At 48.1% G+C, this 14,545-nt stretch overlaps 1 protein-coding gene across 2 annotated transcripts in view; it reads right to left on the bottom strand.

Moving 5' to 3' along the window:
• LOC138503040 (myotubularin-related protein 9-like) overlaps positions 1 to 14,545 on the bottom strand; it is a 564,386-nt gene that overhangs the window by 436,890 nt on the left and 112,951 nt on the right. The gene's annotated exons all lie outside the window — the stretch shown is intronic.

Raw genomic sequence — 14,545 nt, 5'->3', positions numbered from 1 at the left:
CAGAGCATGTTTATAGCGCACACCACTACACTCTGCATGGCCTCTTGGCGCCCTGGCGTATCTGAAAGAGATGGGCTCAGGTTTGGCTAATGGGCAAACAGGAAAATGCAAGATCGATTTGCTGTTTTGTGCATTGGTCGGGACCGTGGTATATGTCTGTTGGGGCCTGGGGGAAGTACAACCGATATGATATGGCATTTATAAAGCGCCTATACACAAGTGTTTCAAGGCGCGACGAGGCAATGGAAGGGGAACAGAGGGAAGACAGAGAAAACAATCCTACTAGGGCAGGTGACATTGAGATCGCGTGAGTGCAGGGGGAGGCGGGGGGAGTGTGGGCAAGGGGAGGGGGATTACAAAATAAATAGAATACATAAAAACAGTAGGTAAAAGTGCGGGCAGCTAGTGGCAAGTCCAGGGGTAAGGGCAGGCATCAAGTGTCAAGAGCTGGGGGGACGGTAGGGGTACAGAAAGAGCCCCCAGGTGCAGGGGCTGCCCGAGTGGCAGTGCAGGTGTGCAGCTGGCGGCGGAGGGACCTGGGCCCGAGGTGAGAGGGTGGCCAGGTGAGATGGGAGGGGAGATGCTGGCACCAGACACTGGCTCACAAGGAGACCCCTCTTCTGCTTACTGATGCTCGCCCTCCCCACCAACCCCCCAGTGAAGAAGCGGCCAGGACTCGCTTCCTTGACGCATTGAGCAGTGCACACGTGTGGGCGGCGAGAGAGGATGTGGGCTTTAAAGACCCCCCCCCCCTCCTTAACCCCTATCTGGGCGTCTCTTTCCGCCCTTGGTCAGCCCGGCGAACGGAAATGGAGCGGCCTCTGGGCCTGCACCGGGTGTTGGCCAACCCTTCCTGTGGGGTTGCCCAACCCCCCGGCAGCAGTGCAGGGCCCCCAGAAGCCACGTGGGCTCTCCCTGCACCCAGGCGCCACGGGCTTGCTTGCAGGGCCCTACAGGCACACCAGGAAGGCCAGTAGGGTTGGGGGCCTCTTGGGACAGAAGCCCAATCCAGTGCCTTTGTACCTAGCCAGGAAATACTTCAACAAGTGCGTAAACCAAGCGAGCTAGCACACTCGTTTAATGAGCCTTATTTACTCTACGGTGGAGCTCGTGCAGTGGCGCTCCTTGTGCTTCACGAGTTGCCGTTATAGTGTCTAGTTCATGTTCCAACATATCCCAGTCCAACCCCAAACACATGCACACGGGGAACAAAAAAGGCGCTCCCCACCAAGTGGTGTAAACCTCCCTCAACAGAACCGGATAACAGGAGCCTCCCGAACACAGAACAAGTATACTAAAGTCAAGCTACCCTCACACATAGCAGGACAGAAGCGGTGAGCTACCCTCACAGAGAACAGGGCAGAAGAGGTGAGCTACCCTCACAGAGAACAGGGCAGGGCAGAAGAGGTGAGCTACACAGAACAGGGCAGCAGAGGTGAGCCTCCCTGACACAGACCTGTATACTAAAGCCAAGTTACCCTCGCACATAGCAGGACAGAAGAGGTGAGCTAGCCTCACAGAGAACAGGGCAGAAGAGGTGAGCTTCCCTCACACAGAACAGGACAGAAGAGGTAAGCAACAGAGGTGAGCTACCCTCACACAGAACAGGACAGAAGAGGTGAGCTTCCCACACACAGCACAGAGGTGAGCTACCCTCACACAGAACAGGGCAGAAGAGGTGAGCTACCCTCACAGAGAACAGGGCAGAAGAGGTGAGCTACCCTCACAAAGAACAGGGCAGGGCAGAAGCGGTGAGCTACACAGAACAGGGCAGCAGAGGGGAGCTACTCTCACACAGAACAGGACAACAGGGGTGAGCCTCCCTGACACAGACCTGTATACTAAAGCCAAGTTACCCTCGCACATAGCAGGACAGAAGAGGTGAGCTACCCTCACAGAGAACAGGGCAGAAGAGGTGAGCTACCCTCACAGAGAACAGGGCAGGGCAGAAGAGGTGAGCTACACAGAACAGGGCAGCAGAGGTGAGCCTCCCTGACACAGACCTGTATACTAAAGCCAAGTTACCCTCGCACATAGCAGGACAGAAGAGGTGAGCTAGCCTCACAGAGAACAGGGCAGAAGAGGTGAGCTTCCCTCACACAGAACAGGACAGAAGAGGTAAGCAACAGAGGTGAGCTACCCTCACACAGAACAGGACAGAAGAGGTGAGCTTCCCACACACAGCACAGAGGTGAGCTACCCTCACACAGAACAGGACAGAAGAGGTGAGCTACCCTCACAGAGAACAGGGCAGAAGAGGTGAGCTACCCTCACAGAGAACAGGGCAGGGCAGAAGAGGTGAGCTACACAGAACAGGGCAGCAGAGGTGAGCTACTCTCACACAGAACAGGACAACAGGGGTGAGCCTCCCTGACACAGACCTGTATACTAAAGCCAAGTTACCCTCGCACATAGCAGGACAGAAGAGGTGAGCTACCCTCACAGAGAACAGGGCAGAAGAGGTGAGCTTCCCTCACACAGAACAGGACACAAGAGGTGAGCAACAGAGGTGAGCTACCCTCACACAGAACAGAAGAGGTGATCTTCCCTCGCACATAGCAGGACAGAAGAGGTGAGCTACCCTCACACAGAACAGGACAGAAGAGGAGAGCTACCCTCACACATAGCAGGACAGAAGAGGCGAGCTACCCTCACAGAGAACAGGGCCGAAGAGGTGAGCTACCCTCACACAGAACAGGACAGAAGAGGAGAGCTACCCTCACACATAGCAGGACAGAAGAGGCGAGCTACCCTCACAGAGAACAGGGCAGAAGAGGTGAGCTTCCCTCACACAGAACAGGACAGAAGAGGTGAGCAACAGAGGTGAGCTACCCTCACACAGAACAGGACAGAAGAGGCAAACTTCCCTCACACATAGCAGGACAGAAGAGGTGAGCTACCCTCACACAGAACAGGCCAGAAGAGGCCAGCTACCCTCACACATAGCAGGACAGAAGAGGCGAGCTACCCACACACATAGCAGGACAGAAGAGGTGAGCTACCCTCACACATAGCAGGACAGAAGAGGTGAGCTACCCTCACAGAGAACAGGGCAGAGGAGGTGAGCTATCCTCACACATAGCAGGACAGAAGAGGTGAGCTTCCCTCACAGAGAACAGGGCAGCAGAGGTGAGCCTCCCTGAAACAGACCAGTATACTAAAGCCAAGTTACCCTCACACATAGCAAGATGGAAGATGTGAGCTACCCTCACAGAGAACAGGGCAGAAGAGGTGAGCTACACAGAACAGGGCAGCAGAGGTGAGCTATCCTCACATAGAACAGGACAACAGGGGTGAGCCTCCCTGACACAGACCAGTATACTAAAGCCACGTTACCCTCACACATAGCAAGACAGAAGAGGTGAGCTACCCTCACAGAGAACAGGGCAGAAGAGGTGAGCTTCCCTCACATAGAACAGGGCAGCAGAGGTGAGCTATCCTCACACAGAACAGGGCAACAGAGGTGAGCTACCCTTACACATAGCAGGACAGAAGAGGTGAGCTTCCCTCACACAGAACAGGACAGCAGAGGTGAGCCTCCCTGACACAGACCAGTATACTAAAGCCAAGGTACCCTCAAACATAGCAAGACAGAAGAGGTGAGCTACCCTCACAGAGAACAGGGCAGAAGAGGTGCGCTTCCCTCACAGACAACAGGGCAGAAGAGGTGAGCTTCCCTCACATAGAACAAGGCAGCAGAGGTGAGCTACCCTCACACAGAACAGGGCAGCAGAGGTGAGCTACCCTCACACATAGCAGGACAGAAGAGGTGAGCTTCCCTCACACAGAACAGGGCAGCAGAGGTAGGCCTCCCTGACACAGACCAGTATACTAAAGCCAAGTTACTCTCACACATAGCAGGGCAGAAGAGGTGAGCTACCTTCACAGAGAACAGGGCAGAAGAGGTGAGCTTCCCTCACAGAGAACAGGGCAGAAGAGGTGAGCTTCCCTCACACATAGCAGGACAGAAGAGGTGAGCTTCCCTCACACATAACAGGACAGCAGAGGTAAGCTACCCTCACACAACATGGCAGAAGAGGTGAGCTTCCCTCACACATAACAGGACAGCAGAGGTGAGTTTCCCTCACACAGAACAGAGAAGAAGAGGTGAGCTTCCTTCACACATAGCAGGGCAGAAGGGGCCAGATACCCTCACACATAGCAGGACAGCAGAGGCAAACAACCCTCACACATAACAGGACAGAAGAGGCAAGCTTCCATCACACATAACAGGACAGCAGAGGTAAGCTTCCCTCACACATAACAGGACAACAGGGGTAAGCTACCCATACACAGAACAGGACAGAAGAGGTGAGCATCCCTCACACAGAACAGGGCAGAAGAGGCAAGCTTCCCTAAAAACACAGAACAGGAAAGCAGAGGTGAGATACCTACCCTCACACATAACAGGACAGAAGAGGTGAGATACCTACCCTCACACATAACAGGACAGCAGAGGTGAGCTACCCTCACACACAACAGGGCAGAAGAGGTGAGATACCCTCCCACAGAACAGGACAGCAGAGGTGAGATACCTACCCTCACACATAACAGGGCAGCAGAGGTAAGCTTCCCTCACACAGAATAGGACAGAAGAGGTGAGCTACCCTCACAAATAACAGGGCAGAAGAGGTGAGCTTCCCACACACATAGCAGGACAGCAGAGGTAAGCGACCCTCACACAGAACAGGACAGAAGAGAGCGTGCTTCCCTCACACTTAACAGGACAGAAGACCTGGGCTTCCCTCAAACAGAACAGGGCAGAACAGACAAGCTACCCTTCCACAGAACAGGACAGCAGAGGTGAGATACCCTCACACATAAATGGACAGCAGAGTTAAGCTACCCTCACACAGAACAGGGCAGAAGAGGTGAGCCTCCCTCACACAGAACAGGACAGAAGAGGTGAGATACCTACCCTGACACATAACAGGACAGCAGAGGTGAGCTACCCTCACACAAAACAGGGCAGAGGAGGTGAGCTTCCCACACACATAACAGCGCAGAAGAGGTGAGCTTCCCTCACACAAAACAGGGCAGAAGAGGTGAGCATCCCTCACACAGAATAGGACAGCAGAGGTAAGCTACCCTCACATATAACAGGACAGCAGAGGTGTGTTACCCTCACACAGAACAGGACAACAGAGATAAGCTACCCTCATACATAACAGTACAGCAGAGTTATGCGACCCTCACAAAGAACAGTACAGCAGAGGTGAGCTACCTACCCTCACACATAACAGGACAGAAGAGGTAAGCTACTCATACAGAACAGGGCAGAAGAGGTGAGCTTTCCTCACACAGAACAGGACAGCAGAAGTGAGTTACCCTCACACAGAACAAGGCAGAAGAGGTGAGCTTTCCTCACACAGAACAGGACAATAGAGGTCGAGCTACCTACCCTCACACATAACAGGACAGCAGAGGTAAGCTACCCTCACACAGAACAGGACAGAAGAGGTGAGCTTCCCTCACACATAACTGGACCGCACAGGTAAGTTACCCTCACATAAAACATGGCAGAAGAGGTGAGCATCCCTCACACATAACAGGACAGCAGAAGTGAGATGCCTTCACAGAGAACAGAACTGCAGAGGTAAGCTACCCTCACACAGAACAGGACAGCAGAAGTAAGCTACCCTCACACAGAACAGGACAGCAGAGGTGAGATACCCTCACACAGAACAGGGTAGCAGAGGTAAGCTGCCCTCACACATAACAGGACAGCAGAGGTAAGCTACCCTCACAACGAACAGGGCAGAAGAGGTGAGCCTCCATAAAAACACAGAACAGGACAGCAGAGGTGAGATACCTACCCTCACACATAACAGGGCAGAAGAAGTGAGCTTATCTCACACATAACAGGACAGAAGAGGTGAGCTTCCCTCACACAGAACAGGACAGAAGAGGTGAGCTTCCCTCTCACATAACAGAACAGCAGCGGTAAGCTACCCTCACACAGAACAGAAGTGGCAAGCTTCCCTCACACAGAACAGAACAGCAGAGGCAAGCTTCCCTCACATAGAACAGGATAGCAGAAGTAAGCTACACTCACACAGGACAGCAGAAGTAAGCTACCCTCACATAGAACAGGACAGCAGAAGTAAGCTACCCTCACATAGAACAGGACAACAGAAGTAAGCTACCCTCACATAGAACAGGACAGCAGAGGTAGGCTCCCCTCTCATATAACAGAACAGCAGAGGTGAGATACCCTCACACAGAACAGGACAGCAACAGTAAGCTACCCTCACACAGAACAGGGCAGAAGAGGTGAGCTTCCCTCACACATAGCAGGACAGCAGAGGCAAGCTTCCCTCACATAGAACAGGACAGCAGAAGTAAGCTACCCTCACATAGAACAGGACAGCAGAAGTAAGCTACCCTCACATAGAACAGGACAGCAGAAGTAAGCTACCCTCACATAGAACAGGACAACAGAAGTAAGCTCCCCTCACATATAACAGAACAGCAGAGGTGAGATACCCTCACACATAATAGGACAGCAGAGGTAAGCTTCCCTCACATAGAACAGGGCAGAAGAGGTGAGCTATTTACCCTCCCAAAGAGGCAAGCTTCTCTTCCATGTGCCCCTCAGAAACATACACACAGAAAGAGTGAGGCCAGTAGCAGAGCAAGCTTCTCTGTAGGGGGGACTAAAGGGGTAAGAGAAGACTGCCTACATCTGAAGGGAAGGGGCGTCGGAAGAGGGCCTCGCCTCATTCTCTTTAGATGCCACGAAATGGGCTCACCAGTGGGATACCCCCAACATGCCACACACCTGAATATTGCTTTGAACTTGCCCAGGGACTGGCTGCTAACCAACTTTACCCCTGCAGCAAGAAAAGCTGAAAAGCCCTGTGGGGTAAAATGCAACTCTCTGCACTCCTCTGCGCCGGAACAATATGCTGAGAGCCAAAGGGCTGAGGCTGCTTATAGGTTATTTGGAAGCTATTCACAAGCACAAAAGAAAACCTGGCACCAGTTCCTACATTACCTGGAAAATATTGATACGTTTCAAGAGAGCTTCATTTATTTTATGTAATTCTATAAACCAAAATGTTGTTATGCGTTCCAAAATGAAGCATCAAAGTGCACAATCTGTTAATGTCATAAAGTGTTGCCATGTAACTTCAAATGCAGCCTCGTGTTGTACCAGGCAAGTCAGCTGAAATATAAAAGGGGAGCCTTTATAAGTGCAGGTCGAAGTCTACGTGTAAAGTGCATGCACAACTTTAAAAGACAGAATCCATGACTGTTTAAATGTACAGGAAATCACTGGTCTTCTGATATAACTCGACCAAAGCTGGCGGACATTCAGTCTGTGCCCTGCATACATGCTTGCATGGGGGTAGGGCTAACATTCCAGAGAGTAGCTTGCCCATTATGAAAAACAATGGGCCTCATGCCGAGTTAGCTGGTCCAGAAATAAAGGAGCCAGTAAGTTCACCGGCACCCTTGTTTCCCGAGCGGCAAACTACGGCTCTGCCTGCGGGAGCCGCTGTGCCTGACTGGTCTGAACCCTGCTGGGCACAGTGGCCACGGTAGGCAAAGCCATCACAGAAGCACCGGCACCATTAACAGAGTCCTCTGGGAATAGGGATGAACAGAAATACTGGCGCCTGACTTCCCGGCCGCCGGGCTTGTAATAGCCCAGTGGCACAAGGTAGTCTTTTACGGGACCAGAGGCAACACGCCGGTAGCACCGACAGGGTTACCGCCAGACCTGTAACGAGGCCCAATGTAATTAAAGTCATCAAAGAAACGCATTAAAAGAAATGTAACAAAGGCCATCTGTTCAAGGCCTCACACTCAGATGGACTCATCTCAAGGGACATGTTTTAAGGAAACATGCCTTTAAATCCCACAGTCTTCTACAAAGATACAAATCTGATCTGGTCACATGGCTTCGCTCACATAGCTGAATTCCTGTTTTCCAAACTCCTGACCTTCAAGGAGCATTATTGCACTTGAGGTCTAACCTTTTGACACCAGCCAAATAATAAAAGACCATGAGATGCCCAATAGTGACCAAGAATCAAAACAAATAGTGTGTTATGACTGAGAGATTATAGAAAATGAGTCTAAACACAATGGGGGGAATTATGGCCCTGGCGGTATCCATGCTGGTAAAAACCGCTGGAGCCATGAATTTACCGGCACCTGGGAATGGGAATTTACTGGGGCATTACATCCCCGGTGGACCCGGTAAACCCCCATTGCCGGGTGCCGGTAATTATTACTCCCCATTCCCATTTGAGTCCCATTGTACTCAATGGGAATGGGGAGGCCGGATGCACCAGCACCATTCATAAATGGTACCGGTGCATCCGTCAAGGTCTGCTCGCGGGTGCTGGTCCGCCCGCCAGGTCAGACCTAGCGGGCAGAATGGCACCCATGAGCAGAAATAGTAGCTTACTGGCACCGTTGTTACCAGACCGGCAAACTTGTAATGAGGCCCAATATGTGTAGGATTATACAAAATTGATATAATTAAAAACATTAATAACTATTAATAACAGTCACATATTTTATTGCACATATTTATGTCGCATATCTCTGAATTTGTGAGGACCGTCAGGACCCAGAAATACACATTTCATCGATGTGCCCTGTTGCTACAAGAAGATAGGGAATAAAATGTGATTTTGAATTCAAAAGTCTGAGAGCATACATCCGCCACCTTTCAATATGTTCCAAACCCATGAAATGGTCAACCCGTATGTGGTCAACCTATGAAAATTAAGGGCATGTATTCTCAGGGAGTGTCTGCCTGTTAAGCAAGCCAATGTAAGGACCTGACCAATCAAAAACCGTGACGGCACAATGACATAGTGTGGGACCAAATCCCATTATAAAAGTAGAAACATACAGGGCTTGAGAGAGCTAGGAAATTTGGTGACTGCTGTTCTTGGATAACATCTGGAGATGAAAAGGCCTTGCTCACGAGGGAGCCTGAAGAAGATTTACATGAGGCAGTCCTGCTTTCCCAGGAATGTTTTTTTTATTTTTTATTGTGATTTACTCCAAACAATATGATTTTCCACATGTATAATCAAACAAACATAACTTCATAAAATAGAAACAAATACAAAATGTGAAACAGACGAGGACAAAGACGGCTACCAGTATGACACAATCATCACAATAACCAGCAGTTTCAAAACTTCAACCATTAAAAATACTTCATGACCAGAGGATAATCTACCCCAAAATTCCGCTGTGTTCAGCCAGCTTATCCTGTCCACAAAACATTGCAAATATTTCTTCCTTTTGTGCTGAACTGCTGTACAAGAAATCAAAACACGACGCCACATCTGCCGGAGCTCCTCTACACAAATAGCACAGGCTTCACTTCAGGCTCTTAAGATTTCACCCGTGGGTAGAAGATTTAAGCAAAAGCGCAAACAATCAGTTTGCCACTTAGAGTTGCCACTTAGAGTTAGGGAACTGTTTCAAATAAGTTTTAAGGGAACCTCTGGATTTGCCCAAAAGAGAGAAGGAATTGGGCACTTTATAGCCCTGCATAGTATTTATTGTTAAGACCCAGTCAGTTCTCATTATTGACCGCCTAACGCCTACCGGATTTACTACCAGACAATCCGCTGTTTTCAAGCAGTTCTCTAATTTTCAGGTCAGTATACCCCCTAATTTACTGACGAAAACCCTAGTGCCTTCCTGCAGCGCAGCTTTTACGTCTTCGTACAAAGTATCTTTTTGAGGTACCCAAATGGATCACCAGTTTCCAATCTAGACCTGACCTACGGGAGCTCAATTCGAGTTCATAGCGCAAGCTAGCTATCGGGAAAGATTGTGGTAGGTTTAAGACTTTATGCCAGAACCTACCCTCCAGTCTTGCCCGATTCCATGACTGACATTCTACGTCCATCCCATACAAAAGAGTAGGATTTACTTTGCCCTTGTAGACGTTTATCAGAGGGGTGATTGAGAATCTACAATAAGTGCCCAGTAGTTTCTTCGTTTGGCAAGTGAGTTGATCCACTTTTCCCCTCTAATCTCCACTCGACTACGGCAATATTTGGATAGGGCATGATAAAAGATATATGGCTTCTTTAGTCTGCGTTATCTCCTGGCCATGAACGGACCGGCTAAAGCCAACCGCTGGCAGTGAGAAGCAAATTACATTTGACTTTGATGGATTTATAAATAATTAATTTGCTTCAGCATAGTTCCTTAAAGCAGCAAGCAGTCTCTGGATACCCTGAGGTGTATAATCCAGAAGCGGGATGTCACCCGCATACGTTATCCATCTGTTTCCTACTGTCTATTTAAAGTCTCATTTAAGTCTGCCAAATATAGGTTAAAGAGTGGGGGGCCAAATACACCCCTGCCTCACACCTCTCTCTGTATCTACTGGTTTTGTTGCATATTCCTGGCCATCCAATCACACTTGTATAGATGAATTTTGATGGAATTGGATTATGATTGCCAGGAGATTAGCAGGGAGACCCCATTGTTTTAATTTGCTCCAAAGGCACCCCCTATCGACAGTATCAGAATCTTTGGAGGGATCAATGAATGCTCCATATATAGGAGGGCAACCCTTGGACCAGGCTTTCTCTCATCACTCATAGAATATTAACAATCGGCCCATTCAGAGAGGTTGACATTCCTTTTCTGAAGCCAATCTGGGCCTAATCCAATACACCCATCAACTTTATCCATCCTTCCAACTCTCTAAGAACTGCCCCAGCGAAACACTTGCTCTCTGTGTCCAGTAGGGCTATAGGGCAATAGTTTGCAGGATGAGTCCGATCACCCTTCTTAGTAGTACCATCCAAACCCAGACCAGCAACCATAAAATTGGTACATCCCTCGATTGACCACTAAGATCAGAAAGCAAGGCTATTGCGCCTTCACAACTGGGTCACGTGAATTGCGCAGCAAAGTGCAGGGCGGTTTCAAATTATAGTCTAAAATGAAGGTGGAAGGCCTTGGCAGTTGCTGACTTGTCTGGGAGTGAGTGAAGTGTGTGAGTTAGCGTGACCTTGGTTCTCCCCCCGGGCCCATCTCTGTGCCTGCCATTTTGCACTGTTACAATGATAAAATAACATTGTTTTTCCTAGTAGCTAATTCATTGTTAGGCCAATCTGACCGCGGATGACAAGCTCAGAAGTACTCACGTGAACGAAGATGGACAGGTGAAGATGGACCAATGGCCTGGCATCCCCTATGTAGCAGTCCCAACATGTATAGGGCTACGCCAATTAGTATTGTAGAATTGCACTGTATGAAAATTACATCACCAGCGACGTCAGTTGTGCTTATAGCAGTGTCTTGAGCTCTTATTCCCTAGTGGGCTGTAACGACCAGGGTCAATTCTCTTTTCCTTCGCATGCCGCCTTTGTCAGACTCCTATCAAGCTCTCTAAAGGTATCGCTCCAGGCTACCTCAGACACTGAATTCCCTTGCAAATTCACCTGTGGACCCACATCTTGGTTTACCAAAGCCCAAACAAATCTTGAGTTTTTGGTTACCAGGGTTTCCAACATTTGCTCATCTTGTCTTTGGCTCTTTTGGAAACGATTCGACCTAGCCCAATTCCTATATTTAGAGATACGCTTCTTTTTCTCCTGGTAAATTTCATTTGTTGATAGAGACCCCATATTAAGTGCTTGAACACACCTTCTCAATTCCCTTTTCCTGGCCCATGCTCCTAAATCAAAGGCATATTTATGATGTGGATGTTTTAATCTTAATATAATGTGGCTTGTCTTGTTCCCAAATGAAGTCCAAAAAATTATATAGAAAATACAAAGATCAGAAGGGGCCATCTGACTGGGAATTATTTCAAAATATTCAAAAGTGAGTATGACAATCCCCCAATGTAATTCGACACAGACCCTCTAGAATCTTTTCTCTGTTAAATGCCAGGAGAAGGTGGACTGGGAGGTGACTTTCACTAGTGGGGAGCTCACGCCAAATAGAATGTTTGAGCATGTAAAATACATATTGCACTTTGATTTCTCACTGGATTCATAACCAAGCCAGTGTTGGTTTGTCTGGGAAAAGATAGCATTTCTGTGCAGATAAAGAGCACATCTTTGTAAATACAAAGCCACACAAAGAAGACCCTGCACACTTTCACAGGTGTAGTCTGACACTGGATTTGTGGAAGGATGCATATTTCTATATGTCCAGGATTGATTAAATAACATTTGACTTGTAAAAACCATAGATATTTAAAAATACAGATTGGGGATGAAAGGGTGCTTAGCTGTGTTGCTCTGTTTATAGAAAATTATGCCAAAGTGAATAACATTAACTCCTCACTCATAACATCACACCATAGGCAGAGGCGTAGCCAGGATTGTCTAACAAGTGGGGTCTGACGCTAATGTAGTTGGGCCCACGCAGTGACATGAACATCTGTAAATGCCCAAATAGCACTGCTGAGTGGGCATTTACGGATTTTGGGTGGGCCTGGCCCGCTCAGGCCCTACCCTGTCTACGCCTCTGAATAGGGGGAGGACACTGCACCAGTGGGACCTGCTCTGTGAAGTAAAGTGGGAGGGATATTTATTCCTCTATTAGAAAATCAGAAGACTATATTCTAATGTTTAATGTACTGTATGCTCTAAATTGATAGCATTGTCCCTAAACACATTCCTGTAGACTCTAATGCCATCCACCATTGTTTGTATTGTATTTCCATGCATCGGTTGGAAACCCGCAGCACCATATCCACACAGGGGGGTGGGGCAATTTGTTTAAATGTGCTTTGCATAAATGTCATTTTTTGTGTAACGCTTCTCTTGAACCAATACTTGGTTTTGATGTTGGAGGAAATTAAATAAAATGTTGCAGATAAGCAGCATGTAAGGCAGTGGGGGCACACCTGTCCCCTTAATTTTCGGGATTCTCAAGGTCCCCTGAAGAAACCCAGAGCTAAAATAAATGCATTTGCACTATGGAGCTAGTGACTTTAACTCGCTCCTTAATAATGTAAATGTAGTACTTGCATTTGCGATGAATCTATACATATTTTAATTGTTTTCAAATGGAAAGACTGGTGGTGTCCCTTATGCCCTACGCAGCACTTTATATGGGTGAAGGCCGGCTAACAAAATTCCTCTGAATTCACTCATGTAAAGCTCTGTGAGAGGTATGAGGGAAACCCTGGGTGACGTCTTGGCCTTCAGGATGCTTTGTGGCTGCTGAAAAATCCAGCGCATGCAGCTTCCTGAAGGCCTCTTCGCCCCTTCTGCTGAGAGGCAGATGTACACGTCATCTCTAGTACCCACCTCCTCACCTGCGTCAAGAAAGCTCTATCTGCGACACAAGGGATCGTCCCAATACTGCATCGAGGATATGAACGACGTTATGCACTCAGGCAACCGTATCCAAAATGTACCCTTGCACTGATATGCTGGAGGAATGTCTGCATACAACACTGAATATAGAAGAGCTATAAGTGAAATCAAACCGGAGTGACGTCTTGAAGAGAAGATTCTAGGGCGCACTGAAACGATATGCCAATACTTAGGGAATGATGATGTAATTGAAGAACTATACACACCAAGAAGCTAAGTGAGACGGGAAGTAGTAAATGTATATACACAGAAACGCAAGGTAGTTGAGACATATAGAAGCTTGCTGCAGGAGAAAATATAACTCAGGTAAAGCGTCCTTGGTGGAAGGATGGACGGCAGTTTTTATAATAGTGACCTAAGACGCCTTTAAGGGAGAGACCAGAACTGCAGAGCTGACAGGGGCTGGAAACCTGCTTTGTGCGAGGAGCAAAGATCAATTTTTTGGCTTGGGATCAAGGATACCACATCAAGTGGCGACTGCAAGGCACAAGGTGAGCCAATGACGATAAGCTACATATGCAGGAAATGCTTCTCTTGGGCATTTGCAAAAGCCAAGTATTGGACAATTAAAAGTGCAGAAAGCTTATGCAAGAGGGAGCAACCAAGTCTCCAGAGGCAAGAGGAGAAATAGCACCCAGCTTAATTGAATTAAATAGCAATACCTAAAAGGTCAAAATGGACAAAATCATGGTCGCCTTGCACGTGGTGCAAGACTCGAAAACAAGGCCTATTCATTAAGCTTCAATTGAAGACAGTGATGAAACTACACTCCCTTAAAAGTTCAAAGGAAGAGAACAGTCAGCAAGGTCAACTACAGAGAAGAAGCCTTGGTTTAGGGCCTAACCGATAAGAGATAGTAGGCTAAATCATCAAAGTGGGCAGTGGTCTGAGGTTCCCCGCACCTGGGTTTCGTTATGCTCATGTACTGCTAATGAGCCAAGCGTCCAAGGTTGGGAGAGAATGCCAACCATTCATGAGGCCCTATGTAGCAGTGTAAGATACATTGTCGCAGGGGCCAATCCACTGCTCTTATTCTGCTATTAATAGGTATTATATGTAGTTAGAGGTAGTTTAAGGCCTACCAGATAAGGGACAGCCAATAATGTTACTAACACCTAGATGAAGTATAGGTATATATTTTCCCTTAACCTATCCCTCCTTTTGATAGGTTTTTACTGTTTTCCACGCAGGATGATGTCATAGCTGACGTA

The sequence above is a fragment of the Ambystoma mexicanum genome, chromosome 11 (genome assembly GCF_040938575.1).
Source record: "Ambystoma mexicanum isolate Mex_15411 chromosome 11, UKY_AmexF1_1, whole genome shotgun sequence".
NCBI classification, from domain to species: domain Eukaryota; kingdom Metazoa; phylum Chordata; class Amphibia; order Caudata; family Ambystomatidae; genus Ambystoma; species Ambystoma mexicanum.
Note: the sequence above shows the minus strand (reverse complement) of the source record. Positions and strands in the feature narration are given on the sequence as shown.